We start from the raw sequence: 19,449 nt of genomic DNA, 5'->3' as shown, positions 1-19,449 counted from the left end.
GGGAAGCCATGGTCGACAAATTTTGCTGCTTTGCCAGAGACGGTATGCATCTCACACTCCTTTGCTTTCACCTGCTGGCAAAAGCTCTTGCCTCCCCATAGTGCCTTTTTTAGGCAAGGTCTCGAAAACAACATTACCAACGTGAAATTAAGTAATCAGAACAAAATAAGGGTCATGCTGCAACATACTAGAAGCTTAACCCAAAAACTGCACTCCCCGGAAGCACTTCTATCACTTGAAGATGTATATGTCTGTGCAGTCACAGAAACCTGGTTTAAAGCCTTAGAGAGTACCCTGGTCCTGAAAGGCTACAATGCCTTCCACACCTTTAAACTGCAAAATGAATGCTTCATGCTTCTTAAGACAGAAGTGGTAAACTTCATGACACCCATGCAGATGGACAATACAGTTATGACTACTGAATTTTACACAAGTGCACTTTATAAGCAATTACATGAGTGCATGGATCGTGCTATCCCAAACAGAACGAAGACGCTATCCTCCAAAAAAAGGAAGCCAATCTGGTGGTCCCCTGCCATAAACAAACTGTACAACAGAAGGAAGAAACTGTTGCAAAAGAGAGTAAAATCCCATGAGTGGAGGAGCTCCCTGGTCAGCCTCAGTAAGAAGCTGAGATCCCTGTTAATCCTTCAAAGCTAGTTACGAAAACAAAATCACCACTGATTCTAAAGACAACCACAAAGCATTCTATAGCTATGTCAAGAATCACAATGGCAACACTCAGATCTGCTTTGAGTTACAGCACAATGGCACTAAATATACAGACCCAACTGATATTGCCAACATCCTGGCAGATAGGTTCAATGCTAACTTTACCCCCCTCTCACCCCCTAAAGAGCGCATCTCTATACCGGAAGAATGCAAAGTTTCTGTAATCACAGCTGCACAGGTAAAAACCACACTCTCCAAAGCCAAGAACACAGCATCCATGGGACCAGACAACATCCCAGGCTGCGTTCTACTCAAACTACAGAACGAACTGGCACCCCACCTAAGTACCATGTTTAATCATAACCTCACCTCAGGCTTTGTGCCTGCTGAATGGCGCACAGCGACGGTTATCCCACTCTACAAGGGGGAGCCACCATGGACCCCAAGAACTACCGCCCCATTAGCCTGACGAGCCTGGTCTGCAAGGCCATGGAATGTATCATCATGCAACTTATAAACAAAGACATTGGTAAACTCCAAACTCTGGACCCCACCCAGTTTGGGTTTGTAAAAGGCAGACCATGTCTCCTAAACCTGACAGACTTCTTTGAAGCAGTCACCAAAGCCGTAGACAAGGGTAAGGTGGTTCACACAGCCTATCAAGACCTTGCCAAGGCTTTCGACACCATCCCCCACTCTGGAATTATAGATAAACTCACTAAACTAGGTATAAATACCTATGTCACAAGATGGGTTGCCAACTGGCTCACTGACAGAACCCACACTGTGAAAGTAGCAGACTCCAAATCTGACTTCAGACCAGTGACAAGTGAAGTATCACAGGGTTCAGTCCTGGGTCCTCTCCTGTTTGGTATCTACTTCTCTGAAGTACAGGCTAAAACAGAGGGTCTTTGGCTAATGAAGTTTGCAGATGACTGCAAACTAGGAACCATAATCGAAACTCCTAATGATGTGGACATCCTACAAAAGGGCCTCACTGAGACAGATGCCTGGTGTCAAAGCCATGGCCTCAAGCTCAATGCCAAAAAGTGCATTGTCATCCCCTTTGGTAAAAACTCTGTACCCATGAACTACAACATAGGCAGTAGTATACTTAACACCGAAAGTGTGATAAGAGACCTTGGGACACAGGTGGACAGTAGTCTCTCCTTTGATAATCACATCACCAGAGTAGTCAGGAAATCCTTCTACATGGCACACCTCATCAGAAAAGGTTTCTCATCCAGAAAAAAAGAGGTAATTGTTCCCCTCTACTCATCACTCATTAGACCCATTATAGACTACAATGCCCCTTTTGATATGTACCTCACAAGACATCTACAACAACTGGAAAGGCTGCAGAAATACCTCACAAAGAGGATTACTGGCCTCAAACAGATGCCCTACGCAGACCGTCTCAAAAAACTCCAGATTTACTCCATCGCATATCGCCTACTCAGAGGTGATCTTTGCCTAACATCCAAAGCTATGTCAAATCCAGATCTGTTGGACATGCTCCACTTAAAGAAATCCCAATCCCTCCGAGCTACATGCGCTAGGGACCTAAACTTTGTCACCACAATAAACAGAACATGTCGGAGGGATAGATTTCTGCCCCAGAGACTTCCCATACTCTAGAATAAACTACCTATCTATAACAAACAGAGCTCCTCATTAGCACTCCAAGAAAAATCTTGAATTTCACCCCGGGGATCACCTCTGTGGCTCTGTTCGACAGTGGCACAGGAAAATAATTTTCTTGGGTGGCAAAAGCCAGGGTACCATTTTGGCTGAGCTTGTATAGGCCCCAGGGCCGATAGCCTAGTACCTACCTAAGAACCTATGAACCTATGAAAACCAAAGGAGGTCGTGTTTCAATCAATATTAGAGATACATTCACCTGACAACTAGTTAGACTGGAAAATTCCATGGAGTTACTCCAGGTCCAGGTTACAGTGGGTGAGACCCCCATTCAAGTCCTAGTCATTTATAGATCATTCTTCATGGGTCACGACACCCACAAAGCCTACTTAACCAAACTGAAGACAATTCAAATTTTACCAAACACACTGGTTATGGGGGATTTCAATTATCCCACCATCAATTGGGAAATCTACTCTAGCCCAAACTCGCTAGCACAAAAGTTCCTTGACTTTGTGAATTCAAATGCCCTGGAGCAAATTGTCCATACTCCGAAAAGAGGAACAAACATTCTACATCTGGTCCTCACCAACATGTTAAAAAGGTGCACTGCTGCAACTGCTGGACCCTCATTAGTTAAAAATTACCAGAAATCACTCTCCTGCAAACTGACACTAACACCAGAACTCACAAAGGGTGAAATCAGACAGAAAAACTTCTCCAAGGCAAACTATACCATCCTAGATGAAGGTATAAATGCATTCCAAGCCCCATCCCAAGCTAAAAGTAGCAACTATGCTGAAGCTTACCCTAAAGCCCTGTACAATCACTTGCATAAGTGTATAAACTTGGCTGTACCAGATAGAATTTAAGCCAGAGCCCCAAGTAAAATCAAACTGCCATGGTGGACTTCCAGCACCAACAAACTCTACAATAAATGCAAAAAGGTGCTGTCCAGGAAAACAAAGACAAGGACCCAACAATGGAAAAACACCCTCCTCAGCCTTAATAGGCAAATAAGCCAACTTGTCAAATTGTTCACGAGCTCCTTTGAGAGAAACATAGCAAGTACTGCCAAGGATAACCATAAGGCCTTTTACAGCTATGTACATAACCTAAAGGGTAAGACCCAAGCATGTGTAGAACTGGTTTAGGATCCAGGCATGTCAGAACTGGAGGCCAACAGTACCACACATGCTGAACCCACAGAGATAGCAAACCTGCTAGTGGATAGGTTTGGTGAAAATGTCACACCCTTATCCCCTCCTAACTTGCAACAAACCCTCCCCCAACCCCTCACCTTACCTCTCTGAAGAACAGGTCCTCAAACCCCTCTCCCCAAAGCAAAGAACACAACCTCTATGGGACCAAATGACCATCCCAGGCTATCCTCTAAACAGGCTAAAACATGAATTAGCATCACCACAAAGTACCTTTTTCAGTCATAGCCTAACCACAGGCTTTGTTCCTGCGGAATGGAGAACAGCTACAGTTATTACCCTCCACAAAGGTGGCCTAGCAACAGACCTGGGGAATTACAGATCCATAAACCTGACCAGCCTCATCTGTAAGGCCTAGGAACATGACATTATGGACCTCATAAATAAAACACTATAAACCTTGGATCCTACTCAACTTGGCTTCATGAAGGGCAGATCCTGCCTGTTAAATCTGGTGGATTTCTTTGAAAGTGTGACCAAGGCCATTGATGAGGGCAAATCTGTGCACACAGTATACATTAACTTGGCAAAGGCTTTCGACACAATCCCACATTCAGGCATTACCAATAAACTTAGCATACTTAATGTAAACCCCTTCATTGTAAGATGAGTTGCCAACTGGCTCACAAACTGGACACACACTATCAAAGTGGGTGACTACACATAAACCAGCAGACCTGTTACCAGCAGGGTGCCACAGAGATCAGTTCTGGGCCCCGTACTGTTTTGTATATACTTCTCAGAAGTTCAAAACTAAAGGGTTGTGGCTGACCAAGTTTGCAGATGACTGCAAATTAAATGCAATTATTGAATCCCCAAATGATATCAGTATGCTTCAGGATGGTCTCACACAAACCAGTGACTGGTGTATTAGTCATGGTCTCAAACTGAATGCAAAGAAATTCATCATCATTCCCTTTGGCGCAAAAAATGTCCCTTCAGACTATCAAATCAATAATACCCTAAGTACCCATGAAGTTATAAGGGACCTGGGATCACAGGTTGACCATGACTTTAACTTCAACCACCATGTGTCTACCATTGTAAGGAAAGCTTTCCACGTAGCTCACTTCATTAATAAAGGCATCACCTTGAGAGCAAAAGAAGCTATAACTTCCCTATACTCGGCACATATCCGGCCCATAATTGAGTATAACACTCCATTTGGTATGTACCATACTAAGCACCTACAGCAAAGAAAGAGACCTCAGAGGTTTTGAGCAAAGAAGACCAAGGGCCTCCAGCATGTGCCTTATACAGACTGACTAAAATCCCTGTCACTATACTCTGTGTCATATAGACTTCTTAGGGGAGATTTATGCCTGGCCTACAGGGCAACCCAAGACCTAAACCTAATGAACTTACTGCATGTCTGTTAGTCAAATGGGTCTAGGGATACCCATTCCCAAGACTTAAATATGGCCTGCAACTTAAATAGGACATGCTGGAGGGACAGATTTATCTCCCGGTGACTGCCACATCTTTGGAACAGGCTACATATTTATGTGAAACAGAGGACCTCTATGATCCTGTTCAAGAAGAACCCGGATGAATGGATGGGGCACCATAAATTCTTATGGGGATAGTGCCCACAACCCTCCTGGACATAGACAGTCATCACTAAATGCAATCTTGGGTATCGAGTAGTACCTCTACGATATTACATTGAGTTGAAATGTCTAGGCTTAAAATGACCTCTGGATCAATAGCCTAGCAATCTCCAATGATATTATGATCCTAAGATGGTGGTAAATAATGTGATAACATGAATAGGATATAGATAAACTGATACTGTATCTGACTTGTCACACCCTTTATTGGGATATGTTGTTTAGATACACATGTATAGAAAACAGAGAAACACATATAGGTATGTATATTAAAGTTAATTTAGAACTGATTATTGTCAGCAGGGAATAAACCATGCCTTTGGAATGTAGGAGGAAAAGAAATACCTTATTGTAATATACAGATGATTATGATCGGTTCTCGAGAAGGTGGAGTGGTGAGTCTTGGCATTCATGTCACAAACACATAATATAGGGTTATGGTCAGAGACACTATCATAATTCTTTGTAGCACATGGAGATTTATCTGCTGTATATAAAAAAAAAGAAAGTATTTTCTCTGGGTTTCAAAGGCAGTAGAAGTTTTGGTAAGCACTGTCAAACAGACAGCAGGAGACATCTTTTGGTATTTTGTGCGTAAGGGAAAGCAGCCCATTTTGACTGACTATAATCTTCTAAGACAGCAGGCAGAAAAACATTTGAAACCAAGCTGCTTCAAGCTTTGCTACTATTGTTTGTTGGCTGACATTGTCAGCTATTTGTGCTTAGCAAGATTGAGGGTGCTTAACATTTGTTAGGTAACCCTCTAAGAGTTGTTAAGATTGGGTCTTGCACAAGAGTAACTCTGAACTTTGTTGTCTTTTAACTGATATTCGAGAGTAGTCATGGCAATCCATGCCATACATATATAGGAAACATTATAATTATCTCTCTGTCTGTCTGACTATCTGTCTATCTATCTATATATCTTATTGGGTTAATTATGAATTTAGCTTTGTCATCTTAGCAGGCACCATTCGCTGGGGTTAGGAAAGGAAATGCTTTTTTACAATATCCATTATAATAGTTACTTGTTTGTCTATGCATGTATACATGTGTGTGTATCTCCCTCTCCCTCTCTCTCTACATATATATATACATATACATATACATGTGTGTGTGTGTGCTCGAGTATGTATTTGTGTATATGTCAATGAGCATATGTGTATGTCTGTGTGTGTGAGGTGTGTATGAGTACAGATGTGTGTGTGTGTGTGTGTGTGTGTGTGTGTGTGTGTGTGTGTGTGTGTGTGTGTGTGTGTGTGTGTGTGTGTGTGTTTGCACCTGTATAGATCTGTGTATATTCATCTATGTATATGCATGTTTGTCTAAGCATGTATGCATGTCTATGTGTTTGAGAGTATATATATATGGGTCCCCTACACATGGTCGACATTTCAGAATGTCAAAGACCATATGGCTGAGACCATATGATCGACATTTGAAATGCTGACCATGCAGAAGCAGCATCTCCATACAGTGCAGAATGGAAAGATTGTGCAGAATGGAAAGATTTCCATTTCCGCACTGTAGTGCGATCTCGGAGTTGGTATATTTAAGTTAAAGGGGGGTGTTGGGGTGCAGTTAGAAAGTAAGTTAATGTGTGTTTTATTTTTTTTTTTACATGTTCGAAATTTCAGGAGTCAAACATATGGTCTTGGCCATATGGGTTTCGGCTTTCTGAAATTTCGATCATGTATAGTAGACACAAATATCTATCTATCTATATATATATATATATATATATATATATATATGTGTGTGTGTGTGTGTGTGTGTGTGTGTGTGTGTGTGTGAGTGTATGTGTTTGTATTAAATATTTGCATGTCTTTGTCTTTATGCATTTATATATATATATATATATATATATATATATATATATATATATATATATATATATATATATACATGTGTGTGTGTGTGTGTGTGTGTGTGTGTGTGTGTGTGTGTGTGTGTGTGTGTGTGTGTGTGTGTGTGTGTGTGTGTGTCTATGTATGTGGGTATTGTTTGTGTGCATGTGTTTGTGCGTGCGTGCATGTGTGTGTGTGTGTGTGTGTGTGTGTGTGTGTGTGTGTGTGTGTGTGTGTGTGTGTGTGTGTGTGTGTGTGTGTGTGTGTGTGTGTGTGTGTGTGTGTGTATGTGTGTGTATGTGCATGTGTGTGTGTGTGTGTGTGTGTGTGTGTGTGTGTGTGTGTGTGTGTGTGTGTGTGTGTGTGTGTGTGCGCGTGTGTGTGCATGTACACATGTGTGTAAGTATGTATGCTTGTGTGTTTTATAGGGACTGTACCTTAACTATCATGGTCATCACTCAGGCTTTCTTTGTTTTCATGCAGACCTTGATATACTACAAGTATTTTTGAGATGGAACTTGCAGACCCTCTCTGCACAGGTCTGCACTATCACATTTCTCATAATTTCTCCTTTTCTATGACAGTGCAGGTTGTGATAATTCTAGTTGTTCACCTTTGAACTTTGATTCTTTGTGCATATATGATATCCGTGTTTCCTTCTGTGCAGTGTTTGCTTTTCCTTATTATTGATATTGTACCTTGGTGCACTTACTTGACCAATGATTCCTGCTTCAGTCTGCAATCTTCCCATGTATTGTGAATTTATACTGCTTTTCAGCTGGTGAATCTGGCATTCACCTTTGTTTTCTGTTCTGCCTCCACTGATATTTTCAATATTTCTTTTTACCTTGCATCGATTTTCTGACACCAATATATATTTTAAAAAAGGATTTCCACTGATTGAATTAACTATTTTGATTTTCAACTTCTTGCAAATTATTACCTGAGCTGATGAAATAATCCCTGCAAGAAAGTATTTCTATATTCTGAATGTCAGAAATTGTCATAGGTTTCTCCACTGCTCCTATCAAATTTTATTCACAAAATTGGATTGCTTTCTCACACTGGTTCATTTGAATGTAAGTAGTGTGGACTGGAAATTTTAAAGTTTGAATTTCTACTCATGCACATGTATTTCAAATTCCTGAATTTTGTTGTGGGCCTTTGTCAGCTAATAACAGAGGTATACCCGTTTCTTGAGAATATATATACTACGATGCAATAACCATATTTGTGCCTGCCAGTTTACTTATTTCAGAGTACCTAGAAAAATAAGCCTACACAAAAGAAATATACAGTGTTTTTGATCTGGAACAAATCAGTGCTCACTTATCTCCATGGTTTATTTTCTGAAGGGTGCGCTAGTAGCTGTTTTTCATCATCTAGGCACTGTTCTTCATCATCTAGGCAGTACAATTGTCATTTGTCTGTGTCAGTTAGAAAAAATGGAACAAATACCAAACAGTCACAGGGAACATTCAATGCCTACCCCATATACACCTTAAAGCAGACACAATCAAAAGTTCTTTTCCAGCAATTAATAGCACTCAACTCTCAAATCAAGCAAGGCTGTACATCATAACTGGGGTGAAAATTTCTTCTACTGTTTCAGTCATCAAGACTAGCCTTAAAGGTAGCCAAAGTAGTACTTTGATTGACCTGTAGTGATAACACGTTCCATAAGCCAGGAACATGTTGAACCCAGAACCTACCCTTCCAGTGATCCTTGTTTTTATCAGTTTATTTTAAAGTCACAAGTATGCGCATTTGGAAAACTACAAATTTTGAGAGGAAATAGGATCTGAAGCAGGACTGGGTCTTTCATGGTTTGAAAAATGAGACTTTGGTCACCTTGGAGCAGCTGAAAGACTACTGAGTATAAAAAAGTTGTGTTAATCTATCAGGAGAGTTTGAACTCTTTCCCGATGAGTGATATTCTTTAATTGTACATATAAGAGGAGGTGCTGTATTCAGTGATGGAACTGAAGAGGGAAGAGCACAGCAAGTAGGGTGACTTTGTGTCTTAAAAATGTCCCCTTGAAAACTAACTGGGCCGGATGGAAGGACTTCCTGACTACTGAGGAAATTTGATAACTGAATGAGAAAGAGATGCCCACACAGATACCCAGGCCTTTTATAACTGCATCTTTCTCATGATCCATATCTTTTATAATATATCAGGTAGGAGCAACCTTTTTTTATCCTGAGACCATTTTCACTGCACCAGGTATGTGCATATTCTAGGGCTTGTTGGAGCTGTTTCATATCAATGGATGAGCAGATAACAGTGCCCAGCTTGCTGCCATCAGTAAACATGGTCAACCACACTTCTGGGATTTTGGCATGGATGCCTGCACAATAAATGTTAAATAGGGGTGGGCCCAACACTGATCCATGTAGTACCCTACATGCTATAATATTATGCTCAGACAGGATATCAGCATCTTTCACAACTTGGGATTTGTTGGAAAGCCAAATTGCTACACTAGACAATGAAGGGGTTTACATTAAGGTTAAGTAATTTTTCAATAATATCAGAGTGCCAAAAGCCATGGCTTGTTTGAGATAAGGTGGATATAAGAAGCGATCACTGCCCACATCCACGATATCCTTTCAGAGTTTTCAAAGAACCTTACTAGGTTCAGGAAACAAGACCTACCCTTCAAAAAACCTCCTTGATGGGGGTATAGATCAGTTAAACTGCCTTTGTCTACATATATGAATTCTACTGTTGTACGTTTCATAAATCTGCATATAAGACTGGCATGGCTGATGGGCCTATGAGTACCTGATTCTGTAAAGAAGCAACCCTTGTCTAGAAGATTCACTTGCTGTTTTCAAGACATCAGGCAATAGCCTTGTGTATACATTAAGGTCCATGGAAGTATTACTTTTAGACACTGACAATGATTCTAAGACTTTTCCAAGGTAATTTCATGGGAAGACATTTTAAGTAATACTAAGAACAACACTGTGGGTAGGTGGAGCAAAAATTATCACTAAATTTGTCTGCTAATAGATTTGCTATCAGAATATGTAAAATTATTATGGCTGAGATCAGTGCAATGTTGGGCATTATTCCTTAATTTTTATGACTATAACTGAAGAACGATTTGTAGCTTCCTTTGGCATCTGAAGTGACCTTAAGCTCATACTCTGCTTTACATTTTCTAACAGTACTCCTAAGTTCCTTGCTGGCATCTTACAATGTGGTTCTGGGATAGGAGGATGGGGAGTTTTTGCATTTCATTATTTTCCCTCTTTTTTATACAGTTTGTTAATATGTTTGTATTTGCCATTTCTTGCCTGTGCAATCCTCTAAAGAATTACTTAGGGGAAATATTGCATAAAGTTCATTTAAGCATTTTGGGCCATATTTAAGATATTAGATGTAATCTCCAGTGCTTAAAAAAATGTTTTACTTGTTAAGGAATTTCTTCAGACGTTATCAAGCATAGTGTTTTGTATCAAATTGCATCTTATTACCTATGAACCTACAAACGTTCCCTCCAACATTAAGGAGGACAATGCATGCTTGTCGAGGAGAGAATTTGAGGCTGCCCATCCAGTAATCTAGGTTTAACTTCAAGGTGACAAAGATGTTTCTCTGCTTGACATGTAGTAGAAGTTTGTTCCAGAGATGGAGGATGCATTGGGTTATGGATCTATCACGCCACCATGTCTTATTTATTTGCTGATGAAGATCCAGTTTGAAGTTGACTATTTGTGGAATCAGTTATTCATTGAATGAATAGAATGTCAACTAAGGTTGAATCCTTCATGGCTCAAACGTTTAGACACATATCACTATGGAGGATGTTTATAAGAAGATGAGTATAGAGAAAGGGTTGTCATATTGTCCTGATAACTAAGATTTTTGAGGACACTGATATTATGTTAAGAGAGTATAAGGTATCTAGGTTTAGTCATATATTTAAACAAGTACATGCCAAAAGGGGCATTATATTCAGTGATGGGTTTGATGAGATGTGAGTAAAGGGGAATTAAAACTTTGTTAAGTCTAGAGGAGATGCCTTTGGAAAAAAGACAGACAGAAGGCTTTCCTAAGTACTACTGCGATGTGATGCTAAAAAGATAAAAAAATATCAACAGGATTGTCCAGATTTCTTAATGACAGTGTTTGATTGGAGGGATTTGTCAGCTACATGGTATGAGAATGTTTTATTTTCCAAAATTAATTTTACTATATGTTTCACTCTTAATTTGAGATGGCTTTATTCACATTTAATTTGAGACCAATGTCCATACATCAACTGCCAACAAGGTCATAACCGATCTTGGAGCAATGGTGAGTCAATGGAAGATTGAATGGCAACTCTGAATTTACATTAATCTGCAAATTTAGATAACAATATATCAGGAGTGCTAGTCTGAAGCTCTGAGTAACAGATACCAAATAGGAGAAAGCCCAACCTGAGTCCTGTGGTACACCACTTTTAACACTTTTGCTTTCTGAAGTGGCAAAAACAACTCTAACAACACAGGTTCTATCAGACAACCAAATACCCATCTGCCACATGATATAAGAATTTATATTTAGATTTGCAAGTTTTCAATAATGTCTGTATGAAGAGTAGTGTCAGATTTATGGTGGCAAAGTGGTGCAGTGGGTAGCATTGTTGCATTACAGTAAGAGGATCTCAGTTGAGGTGCCTTCTGTGTGGAGTCCGCATGCCCTCCCTGTGTTTGCATGTGTTTTCTCTTCTGGGAGGTCTGGTTTCCTCCCACATTCAACAGGCATACAGTAGCTGGATTTGATACTTTAATTTTGCCACAGGTGTAAGTGTGCATGTGTGTAATACTGAAGAACAACCACAGCAGGGCTGGCCACCTGTCTCTAGATTATTGTCACTGTTAAAGTGACACCAGGATCACTGTGTGCAAAGACGGGAAAAAGGATTGTCGATGGATGGATGGATGCATGGATGGGAAATAGTGTCAAATGCCTTGGCCAGGTCTGGATATGTTTTTTGTATATATAACCACTATCTACTGCTTCAGTGACTTTGTAAAGGAGATTATTGAGGTTAAAGAGGCAGGACCTTCATTTGGCAAAGCCAAATTAATGGATAGTCTAAAGTTAACAGATTCTCAGTATCCATATTAAATACTTCTAAGATAATATGTTTCATAGCCTTACATATGAGGCTAGTAATACTAATGTACCTATTGGTACTAGAGTCTGTTGTAGGTCCACACTTGTACAGGCATTGCAAAGGTTGTTTCTAGGCTTCTGGAATGTAACTGGTGGAGAGGCCTATATCAAAAAGTTTAAGTAGGGGATCAGATAAGCCATATTTGGCACTGATAATCAGGTAACCTTGTGTGTTATCTGGACCCATGTATTTGGCTTTCTTAGCTTTTAAGAAGGCTGATCAGACTTTTTCCATAGAGCTGTCCATGATGGTGAAATATATGGATGAGCAATAACTGTGGATGAAGTAAGATTTGCATTAAATCTGTCAGCATATTAGCTATTTCCTTTGGCTCAGAGTGGATGGTATTATTGTGCACTACCCCAAACATTGTTAGGTGTTGGCTCTTAACTTCCTGACCAAGTTAAAGAAAGATTTGTATTTATTTTTGGTTTTGATGGCTATTTTAATTTCATATTCAGTTTTAGCTTTGTAATGGTTCACTTTAAGCTCCTTATTAGTTTGCTTAAGTGTTTTCTTAAGTAGAATGAGACATCTCATAGGTATTAAGTCATTTCTTTCTCTTGTTAAATAAGTTATTTGTACAAGTATTCCACCATATGGACTGCATTCAGGTTACTCAGTATATTTGGTGCAGATAGGAACTACCCTAGCAATACAACTATTTAAGTGGTTTAGAAGTCAGCAGCTTTAGCAATGGAATCTATCAGAAGAAGATTACAGCAGAAATTATTTAGGTCATCAAGTAAACAAAAAGGTACTTGTGCAGGAAGAACCACCAGTTTTATGATTTAACAAGAGAAGATATTACATGTGGAGGTATGCAAGAAGTATCCACATTAATAAGGATAAGATCAAAGCTATTAGGACTCCTGTAGGATGCCTAACTAATTGTACAAGGGCGTTAGCATTTATAATGTCAAGGAAGTGCTGTGCATGCAGACCAATGGCAGTATAGCTCAGTCAGTTTATTGATAGCTAGATGAAGTCTTTCAGTAGATAGGTATTAGGCAAAATGGGGATTTCAGCTAAGGAGTTAAGATAGTTTTCAAGCTTAAAAGGAGATATAGAGAGTGCTCTATAGCTAGCCATAAAGTGGCAATTGAGGTAACCATTTGAAATGTCCGGACCGACTAGATCAAGTCCCAAAATATGGTGACTGAATGGCCAAAGAAATGGACTTATATATACCAAGTCCAAGATGGCCATTTCTCAAAGTATTGTCTTTTCTCCAAGGTAATGGGATCTTGGAATTGGTATATATAACTTCTGGGTTGAGGCAGGCTTGCCCCACTTCAAGAAGAGCAATCTTCGAGAGTCACTCTTCTCTCAGGTTTTCAGTCTGTTTTTTTTTTTTTTTTTTTGGTTTGACGGCACTCAGCATGTAGTATGCTGCAGTTAATAACTTGATTTTTGCTTTTCACATTTCTGTTCTTAATTCAATTTGTTTCCTCTGACAGGTGTCAGTATATAAGTTTCACTGCTGTGGGGAATGACTGTATGTTGTATGTGCTGCTATTGGCAGCTGCACTGTTATAGCATGGCATTGTCTTGTGCAGTAAGGCACATAGCAGTGGTCCTGTGGTTGTTGCCATAGGCTCATAGGTTCATAGGTAGGTACTAGGCTATTGGCCCTAGGGCCTATATAAGCCTAGCCAAAAAGGTACCCTGGCTTTTGCCAGCCAAGAAAATTATTTTCCTGTGCCCCTGTCGAGCAGAGCCACAGAGGTGATCCCTGGGGTGAATTTCTTATTTCCCATCCAATCATCAAGATTTTTCTTAAAGAGTGCTAATGAGGAGCTTTGTTTGATATAGGTAGGTAGCTTGTTCCAGAGTATAGGACGTCTCTTGGACAGGAATCTATCCCTCCAGCATGTTCTGTTTATTGTAGTGACAAAGTTTAGGTCCCTTGAGCATCTAGCTTGGAGGGATTGGGATTTCTTTAAGTGGATTATGTCCAACAGCTCTGGGTTTAACATGGCTTTGTATATTGGGCAGAGATAGCCTCTGAGTAGGCGATATGCGATGGAGTAAAGCTGGAATATTTTGAGACAGTTTGCGTAGGGCATCTGTTTGAGGCCAGTAATCCTCTTTGTGAGGTATTTCTGCGGCCTTTCCAGTTGTTGTAGATGTCTTGTGAGGTACATACCAAAAGGGGCATTGTACTGGGGTCTATATTATATTTTTGAAAGTTTCAAACATCGAACACCATATGGTCGACACCATATGAGCGATGTTTGAAATTTCAAAAATATAATAAAAAAATAAACATAAAAAACTATACTTACCTAAATGCTGTAGGCAGGGGGCAAGCCCCCCTCCACCCCCCACACCCCTGCCACTTAAATATTCCTACTTCGAGATCGCACTGCATTGAAGTAAAGGGAAAATATTCCCTATGGCAATTTCCGTATTATGCGCGCGACATTTCGACCAATCGGGTTCACTCAATACGTGTTCGCCGTTTACAATTTTTGATCACGCGATAGGAACCCTTGTACTCTATAATGCGTCTAATGAGTAATGAGTAGAGGGGAACAATGACCTCTTTTTTCCTGGATGAGAAACCTTTTGTGATGAGGTGTGCCACATATAAGGATTTCCTGACTACTGTGGCGATGTGATTATCAAAGGAGAGACTACTGTCCACCTGTGGCCCAAGGTCTCTTATCACACTTTTGGTGTTAAGTAGACTACTACCTATGTGGTAGCTCATGGGTACAGAGTTTTTACCAAAGGGGATGACAATGAACATTTTGGCATTGAGCTTGAGGCCATGACTTTGACAACAGGCATCAGTCTCCATGAGGCCCTTTTTTAGGATGGCCACATCATTAGGAGTTTCGATTATGGCTCCTAGTTTGCAGTCATCTGCGAACTTCGTTAGCCAAAGATCTTCTGTGTTAGCCTATACTTCAGAAAAGTAGATACAAAGCAGGAGAGGACCCAGGACTGAACCCTGTGGTACTCCACTCATCACTGGTCTGAAGTTGGATTTGAATTCTGTTACTTTCACAGTGTGGGTTCTGTCAGTGAGTCAGTTGGCAACCTATCTTGTGACATAGGGATTTATACCTAGTTTAGTGAGTTTATCTCTAATTCCAGAGTGGGGGATGGTGTCAAAAGCCTCAGCGAGATCTAGATTGGCTGTGTGAACCACCTTACCCTTGTCTATGGCTTTGGTGACTGCTTCAAAGAAGTCTATCAGGTTTAGGAGATATGATCTACCTTTTACAAACTCAAACTGAGTGGGGTCAAGAGTTTGGAGATTACCAGATCCATGATGATACGTTCCATGGCCTTGCAGACCAGGCTCATTAGGCTAATGGGGAGGTAGTTCCCAGGGTCCGTGGTGGTTCCCCCTTTGTGGAGTGGGATAACCATCACTGTGTGCCATTCAGTGGGCACAAAGCCTAAGGTGAGGATATGATTGAACATGGTGCTTAGGTGGGGTGCCAGTTAATTCTGCAGTTCATGTAAAACGCAGCCTGGGATGTTGTCAGGTCCCATGGATGCTGTGTTCTTGGCTTTGGAGAGTGTGTTTTCTACCTGAGCAGTCATGATTACAGGAACTTTGCATTCTTCCAGTATAGAGATGAGTCCTTTAGGGGATGAGAGTGGGGGGGGGGGTAAAGTTAGCACGGAACCTATCTGTCAGGATGTTGGCAATATCAGTTGGTTCTGTATATTTAGTGCTATTGTGCTGTAACTCAGAGCAGATCTGAGTGTTGCCATTGAGATTCTTGACATAGCTATAGAATGCTTTGTGGTTGTCTTTAGAATCAGTGGCGATTTTGTTTTTGTAACTAGCTTTTCGAGGATTTTATGAGGGATCTCAGCTTCTTACTGAGGTTGACCAGGGAGTTCCTCCAATCATGGGATTTTACTCTTTTTTACAAAAGTTTCTTTCTTCTGTTGTAGAGTTTGTTTATGGCAGGGAACCACCAGATTGGCATCCTTTTTTTGGAGGATAGCATCTTGGTTCTGTTAGGGATAGCATGATCCATGCACTGGTGTAACTGCTTATAAAGTGCATTTGTGTTGGATTCAGCAGTCGTACCTCTATTGTCCATCTGCATGGGTGTTGTGAAGTTTTCCACTTCTGTCTTAAGAAGCGTGAAGTTGGCTTTGGAGAATTTTTTTACAGTGGTTTCCCTAATGGGGGGTGGGGGTGGGATGTGGATGTCTAGCTTGATTAGTGATTAGCTTGTGATTGGATTTTCCCAATGAGGAATTGACCACTGGTGCGGAACACCGGTCGCCCATGTTGGTAATGACCAGGTCTAAGATATTGCTGCCCCTGGTAGGAGTGTGGATAAGTTGATCCAAGGCATTGGAATTTATGAATTCCAGAAAACGTTGAGCAAAAGAGTTGGTACATGAGTAGTTTTCCCAGTTAATGGTGGGTTAGTTGAAATTGACCATTATTAGGGTGTTGGGTTGTACCCTAATATTTTCCAGTGTATCAAGAAATGAGGAGTGGGAATCCTGGGGCATGGTGGGGGATCTGTAGTAAGTTACAATTTGGATTGCGGTCTTGCCCAGAGTTAGTTGCACTTGGATAATCTCGGATGCATTAAGATGAGCAACTAGCCTGGAGGTGTGGATATCCTTAATGAATATGAACACACCTCCACCTTTAGTGTTTTGGTCCAGGTTAGCTGGCCGAAAGTTGTGGTATGAATTATAGCCTGGTAATTCAGGGGTGCTCTCTGGAGCCTTGAACCAGGTCTCTGTCACTGCACAAATGTCGATGTTCTCCATTTTAAGGAGTGCCTTGAGTGAATGCATTTTGAGGTTTAGACTTCTAGCATTGAGTAGCATTACCCTCAGATTTTGCTTGCTTGTACCTGATGAATATGTCATTTGAACCTTGCCTAAAAAAGGCACTATAGACGTGGCAAGAACCATAGCCAGTATCCGGAATCCCAAGGGCGACAGGTGCAGGCCATCTCTGGCAAAGCATCGTGGTCTGTCGATCATGTCATCCCAGGCAGATAGATACTGGATCCCCTTAGAATGACACCAGAAGCTTAGCCAATTGTTTAAGTCAATCATATTGTCCTTGTACTGTGGTATCATTCTGGGTGATGGCAGGATGCTACTCAGGGCTAGGGTCATACCTGCCTGGGCTACAAGATTGGAGAGTTCCTCCATGTCTCTTTTCATGTAGTCCAGGGAGGTATGTCTCAGGTCATTCACACCAACATGGACAATGACAGAGTCATATTTGTACTTGTTGTGGAGTGACCCAAGTGTGTGTATTATGTGGCGGATCCTGGCACCCAACAGGCAGCTGACAGTAACTTTCTCCTTGTTTAGCCTGGTGAGTGGAACATCGGTGTGCCTGACTATAGAGTCACCTATGACTATAGTGTTGGGTACATTGTTATGCCTTATGAGTTTGTGGGCTATGTGTCATTTGGGTTATTTTGGGGGGTGGAGGTTGTTTGCGTTTCTGCTTTGGAGGTCTCTGTTGCTTAAGCAGATTTTTATTGAGAGTCTCCACAAATGTAGGTGTGTGTTTCGTGTTTCTATGTGTGTGTTTTGGTGGTGTAGGTTTTTAGGGACTATGTGATGAATGTGGTGTGGTGCAAGTGTTTATCTTCTTCTCTTGACTGTCTAGTCCAGTCTTGGGTGAAGAGAGCTTTGTTTCCAGTTTGGCTATATAAGTGCATTTCTCACAGGTTGTAGTCTTGCGTGGTTGGGGAGAGGGCTGTCTGTGTACATGAGGCAATTGCTGCATTGCTCCAAGACGCCCAGATTCATCAGGTAGACAGGAGAAAACACCAGGAGCTGAACCTTATACATGCCTTGATAGGTGCGTATTTATTAAGTACTAAAAACTGTTTTCCTCTAGACAAGTGAGGAAAGTTGAGTGCCATAATTCCATACATCTGCTACATCGCACATACCTTCAACAGCATAGATGCTTGTGGTCAATTGTGGTACAGTACATGCATTAGTTTGGATTGTTGTCCTAGCTGTGGGGGCCCTGCCCTCTTCTGCTGTATTGCATGAACACACAGTAGTATAGAATCTGTCTGGGGTTGGTGTCATCACATCAGGCTTCTATTTGCTTGCATGTATATGTGGTTCTGTACTTTGGCACTGTAATGTGTATCATGACTATATCTGTATGATATATGTACTGGTCTGCATCTACAATTTGTCTCTTAGTATGAGCAGAATGAGAGGAAAATATGGCCAGCTGTCACAGGAGGCAGCAGAAATTAAAAGAACAGCAAGGACAGTAGTTCCTTATTTCCACACTTTCACTATATATATAGAGTATCAGCTATTGTCTAGCTACAGAAATGGAACTCTTCCATTGTGTCTCCTCTGTGCATCCATCTCCACTGTAGACATGTCAACTGCCCTCCATTGCCACCCCAGTAGAAGCCTCACTGTAATGGGTGAGTGAGCTGGGAGCCCTTGTTAGAAGAGTCCAGTTTATATCAGGAAGCATACCTCCCAACCTCTTAGAGCAAGGGATCTGGACAATGCCATAAATAAAAGTGGGACAAAGACCTAAAAATAGGGACAAATTTTAAATATTGCTCTTACAGACCTATAAAGTTAATAGAACAGATTTTTCATTAGCATACATTTTCTGAATTGTATGAAGTTTGAAACTCACGTCTGTCATTATTTTTCAGCTTCGCTCTTAAATTAGTTGACACTAATTTGCCAGAAACTGCATTTTCTTGAAAAACAGACCAAAAATATAAGACAAAATTCTGGACATTCTGTGAAAATCTGTACAGTTGAAGGTATGTCAGGAAGGTAACATGCCCCAGTCACCTTCCCCATCTTTGCTTTAACTTGAGCATATGGTGGAGGCAGCTGCTGACTATGCAAAGGTATGTGGGATGCCATGCTTTAACCCTTCCTGCAGCAGGTATAAGTTGAACAAAGCCATCAGGCCGTCATAGGTGGGTGTGATCCATAGCATTGACCAAAGGAACCCAGGATGTCCATCTACTGGAGATTTGCAGATGACAATTTGATCATACCCCACTCTGCCTGTCTGACTCTCTTTCTGCAGCCATTTGTCTACCATATGTTTGTCTGTGTTTGTCCCATGTCTTCTTCCTTATGTGTACACCTCTAGTCTTGTTCATCTGTGCTGTTCCATGAGTATTTGTATGCCTTTTGCCCCCCATCCTCTTTTCCTCTCTCGTTCATGCTTTTCACCACTTCCCTCTTCTTGTCCTTCCCATATACATAAAATTAAATTATATGGCCTTCCTTGCACCAATCCTGCTTTGCCTATTTGTAT

The sequence above is a fragment of the Protopterus annectens genome, chromosome 4.part1 (assembly GCF_019279795.1).
Source record: "Protopterus annectens isolate FY-2018-M chromosome 4.part1, PAN1.0, whole genome shotgun sequence".
Classification (NCBI taxonomy): Eukaryota; Metazoa; Chordata; order Ceratodontiformes; family Protopteridae; genus Protopterus; species Protopterus annectens.
This window is presented reverse-complemented; position numbering follows the sequence as displayed.